The 21739-nt window shown below is 39.2% G+C and overlaps 1 protein-coding gene across 7 annotated transcripts in view; it reads left to right on the plus strand.

Annotated features, from left to right (window-relative positions):
- LOC110835430 (uncharacterized) overlaps positions 1–21739 on the plus strand; it is a 126217-nt gene that overhangs the window by 69326 nt on the left and 35152 nt on the right. For all 7 annotated transcript variants that reach the window (XM_087343359.1, XM_087343361.1, XM_087343360.1 and 4 more), the window contains exon 2: positions 6514–6620. The gene's annotated coding sequence lies outside the window, so the exon portion shown is untranslated. The remainder of the gene's footprint in view (positions 1–6513; positions 6621–21739) is intronic.

Below are 21739 nucleotides of genomic sequence, written 5' to 3' on the forward strand. Positions count from 1 at the left end.
CACAGGCGAGTGGATGATTATACGGAGTTCTGAATACAACGTATCGCCAATATCATCTGATATGATGGTTGGAACAGCACGCAATTCCTGTAAAGAGAGAAGTCCTCCAAAAACCGCATAATGATTCCCACTGGAAGGACAAAGTTCCATGATCTAAACAAGACAAAATGAAGGCGGAACGAACAGCAAAGTTGTTTGTACAGGTTACCTGGTATTGTTAAGGTACTGAAGTTTGAGAGGGTGTGATGGACTAGGAATGTAGATAGGATTCAGGATATTTAACATGAGGACAGAATTTTGATCGGAAAATCAAAAAGATGGAAGTTTACTAAGTTGGATATTGAAACGATTTTAAAATACGTACTTTTTTTTAAGACGGGCAGTTTTGGTGCGTACTGTACAGTAGCAGTCTTAAACCCACGTCGACTTAACGGTATTTTGAAACCGGTTGAAAAATAACGTGGATCGTGGGAGTCCTTAAAAATTAATGACGATTCAGACAATAAAACATCGAGATCTGTGCCTTCAGCAATGGGCTGTAAACATTTATTTTTTTTATAAATAATAATATAAATTTCTAACCTACAGAAGGATTTAGACTCAAATAAAACAGTCTAATTAATTCATTAACCTAATTTATGTAGAGGCGTTTCATCTAAACTAACTGTAATCGTTCTACTGCCTTGACTTACGAGGTGCGATCGGAAAGTTTCAAGACTGCGCGAATAAAAACCCGTACACTTATCTCAGGTATTAAATTCATCCATCACCCTCGAAGTAGTTCCCCTGGGAGTGAACACGATCCCAGCGCCGCTGCCAAGCCTGGAAGCATCCCTGGAAATCTTTCTTTGTCAGCCTGTCAAGCACCATCTGCGATTCTGCCTGAATCTCTTCTATCGTCTCAAATCTCCTTCCCTTTAGCTGAATTTTCATCTTTGGGAAGAGGAAGAAGTCACACGGAGCTTAGAAAGGAAGTTGGGGTCGGTTCTTGCAAGATCTTTGAGCTCCTGACAAACGAGAAGTCGATTCTGCTTCTGGTCCTCAGACAGGATGCGTCGCATGTGGAGTTCTTCCTTTAGAATCAGCTGACAGGTCCCATAGCCTATCCCAACAATGTCGCACAAGTCGTTGATGGTACGACGTCGATCTTCGTAACATTTTCGGGCGTTGTGCTCGAAGATGGTCGTCCAGAACGCTCGTCATCATCGACAGAGGTTCGGCCATTTTTAAAACGTGAATGCCACACAAAAGTTTGTGCACGACCCATTGCGGACTCCCCAAATGCTTCCTTTAGCATTTCATAGGTTTCCGTAGCCGTTTTGGCGAGTCTTTGGCAAAATTTGATGCACACGCCATTCCGAAATCGCAGGAGGGTCGGTGTAATGCACTACCAAAACGCCCGTAACTAAGAAACAAATGCTAATTCGATGATGCCGGCTGGCACACTGATTCACTATGAATGTAGGCCGCACCCCCTAGCGTCAGAAGCTCGTACTACATCCGGTTCGCCCTCTATTGACACAGTCTTGAAACTTTCCGATCGCACCTCGTAGTTAATGATAACTTCGTATTCCTCATGAAGGTATGGTTATCGAAGTTTGAGCTGCTTTTGAGCAACCTAGCTCAGGGATACAAGGTACACTGCGTTCACTGACAGTTGAAAGCAAATGCCAGTTCCCGGTTTCCGGCAGGAACTGCTATTATTTTGATAAGATCTTATTTCTTTTACAGAACGGTACTCAACTCGTATCGGGAAAACTTTGTAATGCTTGGCGGTGAATCATGCCGTTCCAGCCGAGAGCCGGGAGATACAGTTACGTTCAACTTTGTCAGTGAACGAACTCATTCATCCCAAATTTAGAATAATTCGACTTTTCTGACCGGGGTTCGGTGCTGAACAAGGAGCTTTAGAATGTTCAAAATGGTTATGAGGTCTGCCCAGTGAGTGGGTAATATCACTTTTGCTTTGCTTGTAAAGTACTTTTACATTTATACTGGCGATGTCTAAGAATATATGGACTAACTTCCATTTCATGGAAACCGAATGATACTACTGTATTTTTAAGTCATTAATGAATTGGTGAACTTCATAAAGCATTTCCTGTACTGATTATACATACGAGGTGCGATCGGAAAGTTTCAAGACTGTGTCAATAGAGGGCGAACCGGATGTAGTACGAGCTTCTGCCGCTAGGGGGTGCGGCCTACATTCATAGTGAATCAGTGTGCCAGCCGGCATCATCGAATTAGCATTTGTTTCTTAGTTACGGGCGTTTTGGTTGTCTGAGGACCAGAAGCAGAATCGACTTCTCGTTTGTCAGGAGCTGAAAGATCTTGCAAGAACCGACCCTAACTTAAAATTAATTTTAATTTTATAAAGTGTATTCTATAGTAGAATACACATAACATCCTCACGTGTTCTTTGCATGAATTTAGAGGTATTAAGCAGGACACGGCTGTAATAATTCAATATTGTCATTGGTTTAATAGTTTTATGCGTGAAGGTGTTTGTCTATAATATTAATAGTTGGGACTGCATTGTAAATAGAACGCCTTAAACTGTTATTTCCCTGAAGGAACGAGGCAAAGCTGTTAGTTTGTCAACCTTTCGTTAAATTTTATCGCATGGGCAAAATTGTGTTGGTGACATTTACAATATCTTTTGCGTTATCCATCGTCTTAACAGTGGGAAATGACGGAATATATTTATTAAATGGACCCTTCGGATTAGATACCACCCATGTCTGAAGACGGAAAAGAATCAATTTCAGAAACGTCACGTTTTAAGATAACCCTGTAGATGGATTTATTTATTATTTATTTAGTGTTGTGTCTGACGACAGGTCTATATGAACAGGATCCTTCCATCCTTTTCTCGGACTGGGACCTGTTCATATACGTTCTTGGCAGATGATCCAGAAGTGGTTTGCCATTGCCTTCTTCTGTGTGTGAATGGAGTAATTGTTGGGATGCCACGGAGGAAAACTCCGTGTTGCCTAGACCACGGCCTTGCCCAACACAAGTTATAAATTCGGGCACCGCCGGGAGTCGAACCCGAGACCCCAGGATTACAAGGCCAGCGTTCTAACCGCTAGACCACCGTGGCCATCATTTATTTATTTAGTGTTCTGTCTGACGACAGGTCCATTGTTCTGCCCAAAAAGAGCTCTCCAGTTTTCCCTATTCTCAGCTTCTCGTATGGATAAAGTGAATAAATTATAATTATTCGCCATAAAAATTCGGAAATAGTTAACGATACCAGTGTTTTGAAGATAACACGTGTTATGTAGCTTGTAAGTGGACATAATTGATCGATTTAAGAAATAAGTTAATGGTATGTAAAACAGCTCGATATTTATACCGTTATGGTAATTATATATACCATCTATTTTAAGTACAAACAGATTTGAGTTTGGTAGGTTACGTTTGGTATACAGAACAAAAGATATTGTTTTCCTAAACACTGTTAAGTTCATATTTATTTTATCAGGGTTCGATACCTACGTCTTAATTATTGGTTAAATTGATTCGTCCATCTAAATTCGTTAAAGTTGATGGTTCGAAATGGCGTCGTGGAGTATTAAGAATGTAGCTTGTTGGATTTAGCTTCTTACTTCCGTTTACAAGACAGGTGCAACCTACACGCTCCTCCCTGTCAAATACCGGCCCGTCCTTTGTCAACAGAAAATGAAGGAATCTCTGTGTGTAGCGTATCAGTGAAATGTTTAATGGGGAACTTATCGCTGGAGATTTCATGCCAACAGAAAGAAGGCGGTAATTCAAGTGGGATTTATGTTTCTTCCACTAAGAGCTTTTAATGTCCCTTAAGGCGAAGGAAGAGGAGGAATTACAGAACATGATGGACAAGTTAGTGGAAACAGGTAGAGAGTATGGAATGGAAATCAACATTGAAAAATCAAAGGTAATGAGGATAGCACCGAGAGCAGAACCATTGAACGTTGTAATTGGAAACCAACAGATGGAGAATGTGGAGCATTTCAAGTACTTGGGAAGCATAGTCACGACGGACGCCCTATGCACCAAGGAGGTAAAAGCAAGGATAGCCATGGCCAAAGCAGCTTTCGTCAAGAAGAGGATACTTCTCACTAGCAAGTTGGGCTTGGAGATGAGGAAGAACCTAGTGAAGTAATGCGTATGAAGTGTCGCGCTGTATGGAGCAGAGACTTGGGTACTCAGGAAGAAGGAACAGAAATACCTGGAGAGTTTTTAAATGTGGTGTTGGAGAGGAATAGAGGAGATCAGGTGGACGGATCGAGTGACCAACGAAGAAGTATTGAGGAGAGTCAACGAGCAAAGAAGCATTCTGCAGGCGATTACACGAAGGAAAGCTAACTGGCTGGGACATATTATGAGAAGGAATGGATTAATGAGTGATATCACCGAAGGCCAGGTTGAAGGAAAGAGAGGACTAGGAAGAAGATTGATACAGCTAACCGACGACCTTAAACAAGGAAAGAAGATGACGTTCCAGGAATTAAAGCGAGAAGCCGAGAATAGGGACAACTGGAGAGCTCTTTTTGGGCAGAGCAATGGACCTGTCGTAAGACAGAACACTTAATAATAATAATAATAATAATAATAATAATAATAATAATAAGGCTTGTTCACACACAGCCAGTAATTTAGTTGAGTAGATTCATGTCATTATATTTTCTTGGTCGAGTAGGCTTCCCCCACCCCTATACAACTGAACTCGGGACATGTCTGAACACGTTTGTTTAGTCAAGTTCATTAGTAGCGAAAATGACGCGCTGGAATGAAGAGATGACAATTCGCTTTATTACTGAATATTTAAATCATGAATCGCTGTGGAATGTGAAAAGTGAACTGTATAAAACCAGACAAGCAAAACAAGCTGCGTATCTGAGTTTGGAGAAAACTATGAATATACCTGGATTTACAGGAAAGGAGATAAAGTTGAAAATCGAGAACATCAGGTCGATCTATTCGCAGGAATTAAAGAAAATTAAAGATTCCAAGAAATCTGGAGCTGGGGTTGATGCAGTTTATGTTCCAAAAATAAAATGGTTCCACTTATTGGATGAGTCATTAAGAAATGAAATTTCTTCTTCAATTTCCTCGAATAAAAAATTGGCAAGGTTTCTGATACCATTACTTATAACTGCACGGTGTCGTCTGTCCATCTTGCGTGAATTCAAACGCTCAACTGTACTAGTCCGGACACATTAAAAGCGACTAAACCATTTTAGTGTTAGTTACTACTCGCTACTCGACTAAATTACTGGCTGTGTGTGAACAAGCCTTTACAGCAGACACATGTTACTCAGGAATTAGTTGGATTAAACTGTGATTAGTTTTACTTTGGCATTTTAAGTTTGGTATTTATTTGTTACTACGCCACGGTGGTCTAGCGGTTAGAACGCTGGCCTTGTAATCCTGGGGTCTCGGGTTCGATTCCCGGCGGTGCGCGAATTTATAACTTGTGTTGGGCAAGGCCGTGGTCTAGGAAACACGGAGTTTTCCTCCGGGGGCTTCCCCGGTTTCTCCGTGGCATCCTAACAATTACTCCATTCACACACAGAAGAAGGCAATGGCAAACCACTTCTGGATCATCTGCCAAGAACGTATATGAACAGGTCCCAGTCCGAGAAAAGGATGGAAGGATCCTGTTCATATGGACCTGTCGTCAGACAGAACACTAAATAAATAAATAAAATAATTTATTTGGTGCTTACCTGTTTCTCAATTTTGCTGTTGTCAAAATCTCAAATATAGGAATTGAATTATTGATGTAGTGGTTATTATTATTATTATTATTATTATTATTGATATTATGCCCTAGTGTTCATAGTATTTTCTTAATTCTAAACGTTTTCTCAGCAAACCAAAAATAAATAACGCATTTCTTGTCGCCAATACAACTCATAAATCGCAGAGTTAGGACTTAATCAAATTGTGAAAATAACCCAATTTGGAGCTTACTTTCCGTGTTGTATAAGGAAATATATGATTTGTATCCGTCTATCTGCTCTCACTCTTGGTGGCTTTCGAAATAATGAACAAATGAACTGGATGTATTTTGGGTTCAAACGCCATGTATTCTGGTAGATATTACCCAACGTTTCAGAGGAACTTACTGCCGCCATTATCAGGGTAATGATAAAATTTTTATTGGCATTTTTATACCTCTGATGAACATCTTGTTTTTGTAATTTTAAATTTCCTAACATCTGTAATAACATTATAGCGGTCGTGAGAATTTCTGAGGTGGAAACGTCAGTAGTGACATCTGATGTAAAGCCCTGAAATTTTATTCTTTTTAATGTTTAATATGGTAATTAACCATTTTAATGTTACGACACTAACTTAAATCGTCCGCTGTAAGACGCTTTGCTAATCGTATGTAGGTTATTGTGATTCAATAGCATTTGTTTGTGGAATGAGTTAAATAATATTGTAACACGACTTTGCATGTTCTCTATAAGGAAAATACCTGATTTATCAACATAGCATTTTGTTTGTCTGTTTCAGATTATAATGAGCCCACAAACAAGTACAGAACGATTTAACTCCAGAAAACTGAAATTTTCAAAACTTACATCATGAGAACAGCGTAATCCATTTGCACCTGATTTTAAGTAAGTTTTTACAGCTTTATCTCTGTTCTTGGTTTAATTGTGAATATATTTTTTTATACGAGGCGCGTCTCAAAAGTAAGTTTCCCACTCGTCCCACAGCTAGCAAACCTTATATTGCGCGAAGCGACTGTGCGTACGTGATAGAGCAATGACGTAGCATGGCGCATGCACTAATGGCACTTCCCGCGTTCTCACAGTAGCATCGTTGCAGCTGTTGAAGATGGAGGTTCTTATTCCAGCTCCCGCCGACTGTGAAGTGCGGTCAGTGATAACGCTAGGCCGCACACGGCTCGACGGACAGCAAGTCTCCTGCAGGAGTTCAGCTGGGAGGTGTTTAATCATTCACCCTACAGCCCAGACCTCGCTCCCAGTGATTTCCATCTTTTCCTACACCTCAAGAAATTCCTGTCCAGTCAGCGTCAGCGTTTTGAGAATGACAGAGAGGCGGAGATGGTTGTCACACAGTGGTTCCAATCCCAGGCGGCAGACTTCTACGACACAGGTATTCAAAAGTTGGTCCCACGGAATGACAAATGTCTCAATTCCGGTGGCGAATATGTTGAAAAATAGCTCGACACTTGCTGTATCTGTTGCAATAAATATTTCCATGAAATTGTGTTTTGTTTCTGTAAACGGCCCCAGGGAAACTTACTTTTGGGACGCGCCTCGTATATTCGTTTGTTTAACTGTGTTATGTTAATTTCAGAACTTTCTTAGCGATGAACGACAACATAGGTTTGAGAGCGCATAGACTAATAAATTGAGAATTGTGTTTTAGGAAGCCTTCAAGGTCTGTTTCGAGTTATGACCCCTGAATTTTATCGTAAATGCTATCGCAAATCAGTAACAATTTAGTTCCAACTATATGGCTGCGTATCAGTAGTCGAAATGGTGGACTTTCAAATATGACGCACGACTACGTCACTGTCAGGTTTAAATTTGAAATAAAATAAAAGTATTGTTAAGAAAGTTTCTTCATCCAAACTCATCTCTTCTATTATTCCAGAGACATTTCTGAGAACAAAAATAAATTACTGATATTGCACTGATTTTCGTCTGATGCTATTTAATTTTAAATTTAAATTTAAATTTATGCCTTTCTGTTGCGATGCCCTGATGATGGAGGCAGCAAGGATTTCTGAAACGTCAGTAAATGTCATCCACAATACACGGCGCAAAATCGTAGGAGACAGTATTCGAAAATAAGTTAATTTTGTATCAAAAGAACACTTAGGATATCGTAGTTGCGTGAATATTTTTTTTTCGTGGGATCATATTTTGAAATTATTAAAAATATTTCCTAAACCAGTGGTGAAATATATCAGGGAGATAAGAACACAGAATTATGGACAGAAAAAAAATTAGAATTTTACTACCCTTAATGAGACACGCATGATTTTAAAAATCAAATGTTAATATTGTAGAAGTTGAAATTCGTTAACAAACTGTAAAAGATTAATTATTTTTTGGAAGAGACGGAAATTCATTATTTGATAGAGTGAATAGGTGAAGTCTTGTCAATAAATAGCACGACGAAGTTATTGGTCTCGTGCAACGCTGGACGGTCGGTCAGACGTGCTGAGTCATCTTGTGACCTGTTCAGACATGCCGCAGGGCATCATAATTCATCCGGCATTTCAGTGCACATCTGATTCCAGTAGAATTGAAAGAAGTTGTATTTTCTTGTCTGGAATATTCTGTAATTGTTTTGTCAACTGTAAAAATTAATTTTTATTTTAACCTAATTTAAAAGAGCTGTAAATGTCAGTTACAGACGAAGTACCAAAAAAGAGCTTGAGACGCGTTGGACTAGAACAAAAAGTTTCCTAGTCTTCAGAAATGACAAAGATTCTGTGATAAATTTAGAAAAAACATCTGCAGATTCCCCAGAAGGATAGCATGCCATGCGAGTGGGTATAATACGAGGTGCGATCGGAAAGTTTCAAGACTGCGCGTATAAAAACCCATACACTTATCTCAGGTATTAAATTCATCCATCACCCTCGAAGTAGTTCCCCTGGGAGTGAACACAACGATCCCTGCGCCGCTGCCAAGCCTGGAAGCATCCCTGGAAATCTTTCTTTGTCAGCCTGTATGCTGTGAGCTCGTGCTTATAAGACAGTCTTAGCAAACTTTGATGTTCCATATCATCTTATCGTCAACACGGGCCTGCATTCACTTCTATCTTAAGTTAAGTAAGTTACATGATGTATGTACATTGATACGGTATCCTGGACTTAACTTGCCAAGTTTATTTTTCTTAGTTTCATGTAATTGGATTGATAACTACTCTGGCTAGTCGCGACTAGTTAAAAATTCAAACTAAAATTCTAGAACTACAGATTGGCGTAATGTGAATTCTGACTCGCTGGACAAAGCCTCGTTTGTAGTAATGGGCTGTACTCCGTTAAGACGAGGTTCTCGTTATGAGAGGCATATTTTTCGCATCCCACACACACACACACACAACCTTTTCCACATTTAAAGATACTTCATGTAGGTCGTAATGTAAACCAGTAAATTATATTACATGCCGTTTTGTCGTCATCAACAAGGAAGTCTACGTGTTCCCTATTCTGTTTAGACAAGAAAATTTTATGATTTTAAGCCTCTGAATATAAATCTAGAGATTTACTGCGATTTTTTATTTGTAGTGTTCTGTCTGACGAGAGGTCCATAGGAACAGGATCCTTCCATCCTTTTCTCGAACTGGGACCTGTTCATATACGTTCTTGGCAGATGATCCAGAAGTGGTTTGCCATTGCCTTCTTCTGTGTGTGAATGGAGTAATTGTTGGGATGCCACGGAGGAAAACTCCGTGTTGCCTAGACCACGGCCTTGCCCAACACAAGTTATAAATTTGAGCACGACCGGGAATAGAACCCGGGACCCCAGGCTTACAAGGCTAGTGTTCTGACCGCTAGACCAGAAAAAGGTTCAGATTTTAAAACAGACGTGGTGATAATTACAAACGTGAATCAGTAACAAAATTGATAGACAATTTTTGATTATTGCTTTTACAATAATCAAGATACTAACAGAGTTGGGGTTAGTCCTTTGAAGGTGAAAGTAATTTAAATGACATTTAAATAGTTACTGCGTCAAAGAAATTTCAGTTGAAGGTGGCTGTCTTCTGGGTTGTTGCGACTTGTAGTCTGGTAGAAGTTTACCGATGTTACAGAGGTCCTTGCTGCTTCCATCGTCAGGGCTGCAAACCAGAAGACAGCCATCTTCGGACTCACGGACGTGAAAACCCCAATTCCTGTCGCCATCTTTTGACCCATGAACTACTCATCTCATTGTTATTATTTTAATCGCTCCAATATTGTTACGTGATATTTATATATCGATATTATTTCACAACGGCCACGGTGGTCTAGCGGTTAGAACGCTGGCCTTGTAATCCTGGGGTCTCGGGTTCGATTCCCGGCGGTGCCCGAATTTATAACTTGTGTTGGGCAAGGCCGTGGTCTAGGCATCACGGAGTTTTTTTCCGGGGGCTTCCCCGGTTTCTCCGTGGCATCCCAACAATTACTCCATTCACACACAGAAGAAGGCAATGGCAAACCACTTCTGGATCATCTGCCAAGAACGTATATGAACAGGTCCCAGTCCGAGAAAAGGATGGAAGGATCCTGTTCATATGGACCTGTCGTCAGACAGAACACTAAATAAATAAATAAATTATTTCACATTCTTGAAAATTCCTTATTGGAGTAGCCATATCGTGCTCGAGGATATAACCGAATGATAAAGATTTTCAGGAATTTCTTGGTTATGTGGCACTCCTCTGGGTGTGTTGTGTAGGGAAAGAACCAGACCCCACCCTCGTGCATGTTTTATACTTGAAAGTTTTATATTTGAACAGCTGTAATATTCACGGCAAGGACTTCGTTTTAATAAACCTTTCCAAGTCAAAATTTCTTTCTTACCACGTGACTGCGAATCCGAAGGAAGGTATATTTACGTGTATTCTCTCCTGCATCACTTGAATTTAGACTTTTCTGACATACGACAAAATTAGAGATACAGATTTATACAATATCTTAATTGTGCGTGGTTACAAATATAATTATACGACATATATCGCTTTGTGTCCAGTTACTATGGCGTAGCATAACGATTCGATATACTGTCGATATATCGAATAGACTGGTATAGTAGAAACGCTCTAGACTTGTATTCGGGAGGTACGCGGTTTAAATCTCTACTTGGTTGTCCTCAGGCTATCCTTGTGAATATTTTGATAGTACAGACAACAGATTATTACTGTTTTTATTCCAAATTCTCATCTGCTGACGATGTATGAGCACATTCTTACTTAATTTTAAACTGTATATTATTTGTAAATGATTTGGCATTGCGTATTTGTTTAGGTAAGATTTATGAATCTTGAAGTCTTTGGAATGTAAAGAGTTCGATGTCACATACCCTGTCCCACCTTCAAATCGTGTACTCTGTTGTCACACCTAAGATTTTATTCCGAGGTTGTAGAAATACCGGGTGTTTAAAAAGTATCTATTCGATAGATACGTAGAGAATGCCAGTATGGTTATTTTTTCTATAGGTTGGTAGCACGGATTTATGATACTTCTTTCTTTTGGTATAACGTTAAATTTAAAATGTTCTTTTGCCCAGTACCTTTTATAAATAAATTTAAATGAAACGTTGGATAACACCAAAAATTCGAATTTAGATTTGAATTGACTGTATGATAATATTTTTGAATAACCTGTGTAGTTGATTTAATTACAGTGTCAGTAATTAAATTAATAAGTAGTTAATCCTATGTTTTTAAAATACCATGAGAAGCTGACCAGTTTTTCAGTTGTACATTTTGGGCCAAAGTTTCTCTAGTTTTAAGAGCAGGTATATATGTTATGACAGTTGAGATAATTAATATCTTACGTTGGTACCATTGGTGGTCTAATTTAATTTAACTAATCTTAATTGGGTGTATCATTTTATGTAACGGCCACGGTGGTCTAGCGGTTAGAACGCTGGCCTTGTAATCCTGGGGTCTCGGGTTCGATTCCCGGCGGTGCCCGAATTTATAACTTGTGTTGGGCAAGGCCGTGGTCTAGGCAACACGGAGTTTTCCTCCGTGGCATCACAACAATTACTCCATTCACACACAGAAGAAGGCAATGGCAAACCACTTCTGGATCATCTGTCAAGAACGTATATGAACAGGTCCCAGTCCGAGAAAAGGATGGAAGGATCCTGCTCATAAGGACCTGTCGTCAGACAGAACACTAAAAAAAAAAAAAAAAAAAAAAAAAAAATACGGATTTATACAATAACATCTATTCGATGTGTTTCATTTTGGACAGTTATCCTGTGTTTATCCAACAGGACACACCGTGTTCGAAGACGAGAATCATGGCTAAGGTTTTTATATACTTTCGTCTTCTAAATCTATAATTTCCCCGTTTCCACATTTAAATTTACGTTTTGGTGCATACTTAAGATAACTTTTTAGTTCAGTAACGCTTGTGTATTATCTCAACACAAATAAATGGGATGATAATATTAAAATAGATATATGATAATCGGGTGAGAGAGTATGGACTGGATTAATATTGTTCAGAATATGTGGCAGGTGTGATCTTTTGTGAACACTGTAATGAGAATCTTCTCCATTTGAAGATTCTGTTGGTCAGAAAATTTAATATTTGTGTCTTGGGATTCTCCGTCATAAATCATAAAACAAAAGGAGATAGTTAGGATTCATATAAGGATGTTCTTGGAATGTACTTTTAGACTCATTAGATGAAACTATTAAGACATTTGGATGGAGGGACTGTGGAAAAATAACGAAAAATATCTGTCAAGGTAGACGTTCTCTTGTTTAAAACCCCTACAATGCGTCTTTATAATTTATATAATTTTGTGAGAAATATACGAACCGATTTTGGAGTGTTGCTAACAGTGACTGGTTTGCAGAATATCAGGATTCGACGTTTTTTTTGAGCTCTTGCGTTGGTGGTAGCTCATTATTGGACTGATGACGTTTTTGGAAACTCGCCCACATTTGCAGACATTGCATATTGCTCGTCATTTCCAACGGGAAATAAGAATTATGTAATATGATTTCTGCAGACACGGAAGAAACTTGTTTGCAAAATGTTTGCCACTAGTCTTTGGCGACAGTGTTTGTAGGGGATGTACGACGAACCCCTGTCTGTTATCGAACCGGGATTCTGCCCATAGGAGGCCGTGTCGTGCATGAGAACACATGTAACCTATACAAACCAACAAACCACTGCTCGCTTCGTTGTGTTGATTTGCTCGTCAAATTACATATTTGTTTATATAACCTCGCTATGAATATGTCAAATTGGACCGTTAAATGTTAGAATGTCCAGTGAACAATTAATGGTAGAGGCTGTAGAATTATTGGTCGTGTTTTAATTTAAAATATTATCGCTGAATTTGCCTTGATGGCTTGATGAATACGAGACCGAAATTTAAAACTAGGAATTTTAACCACTGTACAAATTATTTAAGAAATTGTGTCAAATGTGAGAAGCTGAATATTTAGAGAAATAAGATAGTGTAGTTGCGTCATATTGTGACTTATTAAATTAATTATTTGGTTTTTCCGTCAAATCACAATGTATTTAGAATAAGATAATTAAAATAATTAAAATATCATTCTATGTTCCACATCGAATAATCGATTTACAATTGGAACATTTTTACAACATGTTTCGGTTTTATCAAACCATCATCAGGTGTAAAATTATATTAATAAATTTAAAACTCAATTACAATTTTTTACAATTTTCGTTGTGTAGTTTTTTTTTTGGAGATGTTCGTATCCAGATATTTTCATATAATGGAGCAACTTTATTGTTTGAAGTGATGCTTTTGATGTTCACATCGGTCAGAGATGAAATAGTAGACACGTTGATGTGTCTGGAGGTGATCCAGAAGTATACTTCATCAAACATCAAAAGCATCACTTCAAACAATAAAGTTGCTCCATTATATGAAAATATCTGGATACGAACATCTCCAAAAAAAACTACACAACGAAATTTGTAAAAAATTGTAATTGAGTTTTAAATTTATTAATATAATTTTACACCTGATGATGGTTTGATAAAACCGAAACATGTTGTAAAAATGTTCCAATTGTAAATCGATTATTCGATGTGGAACATAGAATGATATTTTAATTATTTTAATTATCTTATTTTAAATACATTGTGATTTGACGGAAAAACCAAATAATTAATTTAGAGAAATGTTCGATGTTTGTACCTGATAAACACCTGATAAAATACTTGTCATTTATTCGGACAGTCACAGCTTGCTGCCGAATAGTCCCTGGTCGATCTTTACCCTCCGATTCGCGCATTTGTTCTGCAGTATGGCTGTAGACCATCATTTTGACTTCCTGGATAAAATAATAGCCATAATAGGCGTGGTGATTAGAAACGTAAGTGTGAATCGAACCTGGATCGCTCGCATCTGAAGACAGACGCTATCAACTGAGCTTTCGCGGAGAACAAAAGTATGTCTTCCTTTGCGAGAGATTTAAGTGAAAGATGAAACTGTGGATTAAAGAAACTGAGAAATGTATGGTGCCTCATATTTTGGTTAGGAAGTTTAAGGAGGGTTCGCTGTCGTACTGCAAACTCGGAGGTTAACAATCGCCCGGGTCCCGTTGTGAGAAGTCTTTGCGGCTGCAAGGTTATCGTATACTGTCTGCTTCCGTGCTAGGAATTCACCAAACACTGAAACCTCGTCTCGTCACCATTTATAGTCATGTTGGCTTTTGAAGTTGACTGCAACTCCCTAATATCAACATATCAAAAAATCGATATAAAAAAAACCTTAGTGGGAACTGAGTTCCTGCGAAATGTAGTCTGGTCGTTAATGACCGACGTTTCAGAAGATCTTACTGTCATAATAACGAATAATGATTATTTATCGCCTGAAGATGGATGCAGTAAGTTCCTCTAAAAATTCTTCCGGTATTTACCTTACTATGTTACATCCCAGAACAAACTGAAATTAAATTTGATACTGTAATTTTAATATCGATATGATAAAGTTTCGTAAATTAGGTAAAGACATTTTCTTCCACAATAGAGTTAACACTTATACCGTCATGGTTCGATTATCAGAACCTCGTTTGTGGTAATTAATATGTTATATAAAGCTCGTGTCTTTATTTCGCATGGCGCTACTGTTTTGTTCTTAAATCAAGATGTGAAATGGTCATTAGTTTGTTACTATTAATAACTAAACAATTTATTTATATTTTTTTTATACGACGCATTCTTCAAGTGCCTTGAACATCTGGGGGTCCCAACTTTCGTTGGCTTTGATCAATTAGACAGTTTTTAGGACTCCTTGGACGAGTGGTCAGCCCGTCGCAAGGCCTCTACCTGTACGCAGGACAGCACAACACAGAAAGACGCCGACAAACATCCATGCCTTGAGTGGGATTCGAACCCACGGTCCCATCAACCAAGCGGCACAACTGCCTTTAACGCTTCGGAATTCCTGCATTCCTTGCAAGTCTCAAGATTACAGTCGCGAACAGTAATTTGTTTTGTTTAATCGTACACCATAAGCCACGGTGGTCTAGCGGTTAGAACGCTGGCCTCGTAATCCTGGGGTCACGGGTTCGATTCCCGGCGGTGCCCGAATTTATAACTTGTGTTGGGCAAGGCCGTGGTCTAGGCAACACGGAGTTTTCCTCCGGGGGCTTCCCCGGTTTCTCCGTGGCATCCCAACAATTACTCCATTCACACACAGAAGAAGGCAATGGCAAACCACTTCTGGATCATCTGCCAAGAACGTATATGAACAGGTCCCAGTCCGAGAAAAGGATGGAAGGATCCTGTTCATATGGACCTGTCGTCAGACAGAACACTAAATAAATAAATGATGGCCACGGTGGTCTAGCGGTTAGAACGCTGGCCTTGTAATCCTGGGGCCTCGGGTTCGATTCCCGGCGGTGCCCGAATTTATAACTTGTGTTGGGCAAGGCCGTGGTCTAGGCAACACGGAGTTTTCCTCCGGGGGCTTCCCCGGTTTCTCCGTGGCATCCCAACAATTACTCCATTCACACACAGAAGAAGGCAATGGCAAACCACTTCTGGATCATCTGCCAAGAACGTATATGAACAGGTCCCAGTCCGAGAAAAGGATGGAAGGATCCTGTTCATATGGACCTGTCGTCAGACAGAACACTAAATAAATAAATGATGGCCACGGTGGTCTAGCGGTTAGAACGCTGGCCTTGTAATCCTGGGGCCTCGGGTTCGATTCCCGGCGGTGCCCGAATTTATAACTTGTGTTGGGCAAGGCCGTGGTCTAGGCAACACGGAGTTTTCCTCCGGGGGCTTCCCCGGTTTCTCCGTGGCATCCCAACAATTACTCCATTCACACACAGAAGAAGGCAATGGCAAACCACTTCTGGATCATCTGCCAAGAACGTATATGAACAGGTCCCAGTCCGAGAAAAGGATGGAAGGATCCTGTTCATATGGACCTGTCGTCAGACAGAACACTAAATAAATAAATGATGGCCACGGTGGTCTAGCGGTTAGAACGCTGGCCTTGTAATCCTGGGGCCTCGGGTTCGATTCCCGGCGGTGCCCGAATTTATAACTTGTGTTGGGCAAGGCCGTGGTCTAGGCAACACGGAGTTTTCCTCCGGGGGCTTCCCCGGTTTCTCCGTGGCATCCCAACAATTACTCCATTCACACACAGAAGAAGGCAATGGCAAACCACTTCTGGATCATCTGCCAAGAACGTATATGAACAGGTCCCAGTCCGAGAAAAGAATGGAAGGATCCTGTTCATATGGACCTGTCGTCAGACAGAACACTAAAATAAAAATAAAATAAAAAATAAAATCGTACACCAAATGGAACTTCCTGCCTCCTTTAGTGGAGAAATGACTGAACAGCTTACAACTCAGTCAGGAATCGTGTTATGTTGTGTAAACGCGTTTCTTGAAACCGTTTCATTCCAATACAAACTAAATTATTAAGCAACAGTTTCGATAAAAAGTTTGAGCATATTCTGCGATTTGATTTTGGTTTTATACTGCAAATCAATAACTCCCTTCATTTGTTCGTAATAACTTTGCGTTTATTTTGTAATAATTTGAATGACTTTTTCCATTGGCTTTAGAGGCGTGTTATGTACTCCAATGGCGTTCTGTAATTCGACATTTTTGTTACAGATTGTACTTTTGGCATTCGCTTGGTTTCGTAGTGGCAGTGAAGTTTGTTTTGTTGGACGCAGGGCCCGAATTTTGAAATATTTAATAAATTGCAGTATTTCTTAGAGTTGGAACAGTTTTAACATTTAATTTTTAATATGGTATCACACGTTTTTCATGAGTTATATAAAAGTCTCAGGAGTAATATAAATTAATACGTTATTAATTTAGTCCTGCAGTGCATATTTGTCTGCATACCCAGTGATTCAAAACTGTATGTGGTCCAGTCAAAGTATTTTTGGTTATTAATGTTGTCAAGGTAAATATTTTTATTCATGAATGTTGTCATAGCAAATGTTTACCTGTAAATCTGTCTGTTGTTTGACTCCTGTCTGATCGGAGAATGTATATTGTTTGATGGGACGAATACGAAAGCTTTACCATAAATTCTGAATTTCAGCCACTGAAATTCTGACACTGGCATTATGTATTTTATTACAGCTAGTAATAATATTGGCATGTCAGATAAACATTAACTTCTTTGAATAACTTAGTTTTTTTTACTTAATTTTAAATGTTGTAATCGATACTTTAGATCTTGCAGTAACTATAAAATACGTACACGACGTAGTGAATAATTTATGTACGTGATTTCCGCTAAATAGACTCAATGATGTCCGTTTTTGAAGCCTAGTTTGTGAAAAAACTCTTGTAGACAAGACATCTCTGCAACCCCCAAGTGTTTTGAGTATTTTTCGTCGTTTTAGACTTAGAAATTACATCATACGATCTAATTTGTGCCTTTGTTTACTTTTAAACTGTAATTGTTTGTTTTTCGGGTCATTATCTTTTCTGATGCTGTCGTTATATTTTAAAATTTCATTCCATAATTATTTTACCATCCTACACGGCACAACATAGAAGATGGTAGCGAACCTCTCGCGTGGAACATGGCTACTGCTCGTTGCGCTGTTCGGGCTCGCGATACCGTACACATTTACACGATATTGAGACGGAACATGAGTAGCTGATGTATTTTTTACGGAAGTCAGGATTTTGGAATCAGTTAAACTGATACTTTGACCGTCATTTGTCTGTTTCTACGATTCGTCGAATGGTTACTTAATTTAGTACGTCTGTCTCTCTGTAACTGAGGTAATGTTTTATTATTTATTTACATAATGTTCTGTCTGACGACAGGTCCATATGAACAGGATCCTTCCATCCTTTTCTCGGACTGGGACCTGTTCATATACGTTCTTGGCAGATGATCCAGAAGTGCTTTGCCATTGCCTTCTTCTGTGTGTGAATGGAGTAATTGTTGGGATGCCACGGAGGAAAACTCCGTGTTGCCAGACAACGGCCTTGCCCAACACAAGTTATAAATTCGGGCACCGCCGGGAATCGAACCCGAGATCCCAGGATTACAAGGCCAGCGTTCTAACCGCTAGACCACCGTGGCCATCATTTATTTATTTAGTGTTCTGTCTGACGACAGGTCCATATGAACAGGATCCTTGCATCCTTTTCTCGGACTGTGACTGGGACCTGTTCATATACGTTCTTGGCAGATGATCCAGAAGTGGTTTGCCATTGCCTTCTTCTGTGTGTGAATGGAGTAATTGTTGGGATGCCACGGAGAAACCGGGAAGCCCCCGGAGGAAAACTCCGTGTTGCCTAGACCACGGCCTTGCCCAACACAAGTTATAAATTCGGGCACCGCCGGGAATCGAACCCGAGACCCCAGGATTACAAGGCCAGCGTTCTAACCGCTAGACCACCGTGGCTCCCTCCATCATTAAGGCATTAAGGCAATTATTTATTACCCTGATGATAGAGGCATCCTCTCAGAAGACAGCCATCTTTATACTCTTCACTGTGAGAACCTGAAATCGCAGAATGCTGTATCTTCAAATCTGTTCCGTGTCTCAGTTAGCGCCACTGGACCCAAGGTTCGCGGGTTCGAACCCGACCGAGATAGATGGATTTTTAAGAGGTGTTAAAAGTCCGTAGTACAACAACTTCCTTCGGAGGGGAATTAAAGCCGGCAGTCTCATGTCGTAGATTTACGGCATGTAACCTTACGAGAACCGCCACGGTGGTCTAGCGGTTAGACAGCTGGCCTTGTAATCCTGGGGTCTCGGGTTCGATTCCCGACGGTGCCCGAATTTATAACTTGTGTTGGGCAAGGCCGTGGTCTAGGCAACACGGAGTTTTCCTCCGGGGGCTTCCCCGGTTTCTCCGTGGCTTCCCAACAATTACTCCATTCACACACAGAAGAAGGCAATGGCAAACCACTTCTGGATCATCTGCCAAGAACGTATATGAACAGGTCCCAGTCCGAGAAAAGGATGGAAGGATCCTGTTCATATGGACCTGTCGTCAGACAGAACACTAAATAAATAAATAAATAAATATATAAATATGATATTTACAATCCGTTTGTTTGCTCGAACGTTGGTTCTGGCCGATTTTGACACTCGATGTTGATTGTTAGTTATGTTAACCTGTGACAAATTTGCTGTGGAATTTAAAGCGGATGGTACATTTGGTTACCGCTGTGCTTTATAGGGTTAAATATTTGTGTTCATGACTTTTCCCTGTTTTCATCGTCATCTTTTCGCTGTCTCAACATCGCAGAGTTCAGAGTAAAAGTATGAATACAGCCAACTCTCGGTTTACGAACGAGTTCCGTTCCAAGACGTTCGTTATACGTTTTTGTTCGTTATGTGTATCTTTCATTCCTGAGCTTTTACGATACGTATCGTATACATTAGCAGCCATTTTAAAGCATTAAAATCATGTACTAATTAACATATAATAATTTTCTGATAATTAATGTAATCTTTTAAAAGTTTATTTATTTAAATCTTACAATCATGTTCACTATACGTTTGGCATTTCGTTTTATAAGGAACTCTATCTATTGGCGACTTTAAGAACTTTTGAATGAATTGTGACGTTCGTTATAGCGAATGTTCGTAAATCGAAAGTTGCCTGTATTTTGTATTTAGAATTGTAGGGCAGTAAACGTTTGCTTGTCTGTGAGAAAATTTGTGTTGGAGAGTAACAACATAGCAGTTTAATTTTCAAAATTACGTTAATTTGTCTTATTATATATGAACCTCATTTCGTTCTTTGATGTAAGAACAAAGCTATTTTTTAAAGATGGCTGTATTTTAATATATATCACCTTTTAATCTTTTAAATATTTACCGACGTTTCAGAGGAGCTACATTTTTGAACACCGCCATGCTTATTGATGCCGTCGTGAAATTCTCAAATCTGCCACAGTTACTCGTAATACACGCTATCGATATAATTTATCGACTTATCGATATACTTGGTAGGGGATCAGGTGCATATAAAAGTTATCAACTACTTTATATACAGAACGAAAGTTGGTTGTAAAGATGATCTCCCTCCGACCTTCGCGTGTGCCTACGTGGTTTGTATCCAACTTTTTATCCTCCTTCCAAGGTTGACTTCGCCCTAATAAGGGAGCGAGGACTAGTGGCAACTGAGATGCGAAATGAATCTGTTCTAAGTATTGTCTTTACCGACATTGTCTGTCTGTCAGTTACAAGATGCATTGCCAACTCATTAAAATAACAAATTAAGTTCAGAGCTTAGAATTAAACATACTCCTAACGTGGATGTAACTTAATCCAGTTTATAGCGTATGTATGAGTACATAAACCGAAACATTATAATCATGTCTACTACATATGTCCCTCAGTCTCATGTACAAAAAGTAAAAATTAAAATATACAAAGGTGTAATTTTGCTGTTTGGGTGCGAAACTTTGGAAGACCTAGGCTTAGATTGGAGGATAACATTAATATGGACATTAGGAAGATAGGAATCGATGCAGCGAATTGGGTGCAGCTGGCTCAGGATATAGTCCGATGGCGGGATTTTGTGAACACGGTGATGTATACAATCGATTATTCAAAGAATTTCCTGCATCATAGAGTGAGTGTGTTTGCCTCCTCAATATAAGTGTTAAACTAATAATTGGATTTCATTAAACTTCGTATCTTATTGAAAAGACTGTTCGACTTCTGTAGGTTTTAATTTTCTGACGTTGAAATAGCAACATGGCGGATGTTGGAAATTCGAAATGTGAGCTGTATTAGTGTCTGATAGTAAAGAGATGCTGTTAAGCATATTTAAATTTAAAATATATTTTCTTAAGATATTTTGTGGGTATTTTTGACGTAAATAAGTCTATATTTTAGGGTCAGTGTCATTCGGCAAAAATTGGAACGAAAAAGTGTAACAATGGTTTATCAACAAATAAACAACAGTGGTTACCTAGGAAACTTCATCTGTTTATCAACAAATCGACAATAATGTTTACCTAAGGAACATCTGTTTACTCGGCATTGTTGTTACCTACAAACCATTTCATTACATTACATTACTTTACATTAAATTTATCTACCACAGACCCATCTTAAGCGTAACTAATTCAAGTTAAATAAGCAATGTCTTAATCAAACTTTACGCAATTGTAAAGCATGTATAAAGGAAATATTTAGAATAAAGCCAATATATAAACTTCCCTTCCGTATAGACGTATTTACGTCAAATTCTCCGGAACCGTGGTTCCACTGACAACTTTTATTTTAACTCCTATGCGGTTCATGCAAATGGAATAAAAAACCAATTCACTAACCACAAAGCAGGGCATTACAGACTCGATTTGTAATGCGAGTGCCATCTACACAGCCCCGCATACAAATCGCTCGTCGCTGTGATTGGCGGAACTCGGCAACGTTTGAGTGAACGCGGTAGAAATCAACGGACAATTTCACTGTCTCTCTGTTCTGCCGCTTGTATTCTGAACTTTGTTCGCACTCACAACGGAATCTCAAGGCTGGCAACAACATTTAGTTTTTGCCGTGCGAAGTAGATGTTGTTT

Source organism: Zootermopsis nevadensis, unplaced genomic scaffold (genome assembly GCF_977971745.1).
Source record: "Zootermopsis nevadensis isolate Lab colony 2312 unplaced genomic scaffold, Znev_1.0 Znev_ptg000005l, whole genome shotgun sequence".
NCBI lineage: Eukaryota > Metazoa > Arthropoda > Insecta > Blattodea > Termopsidae > Zootermopsis > Zootermopsis nevadensis.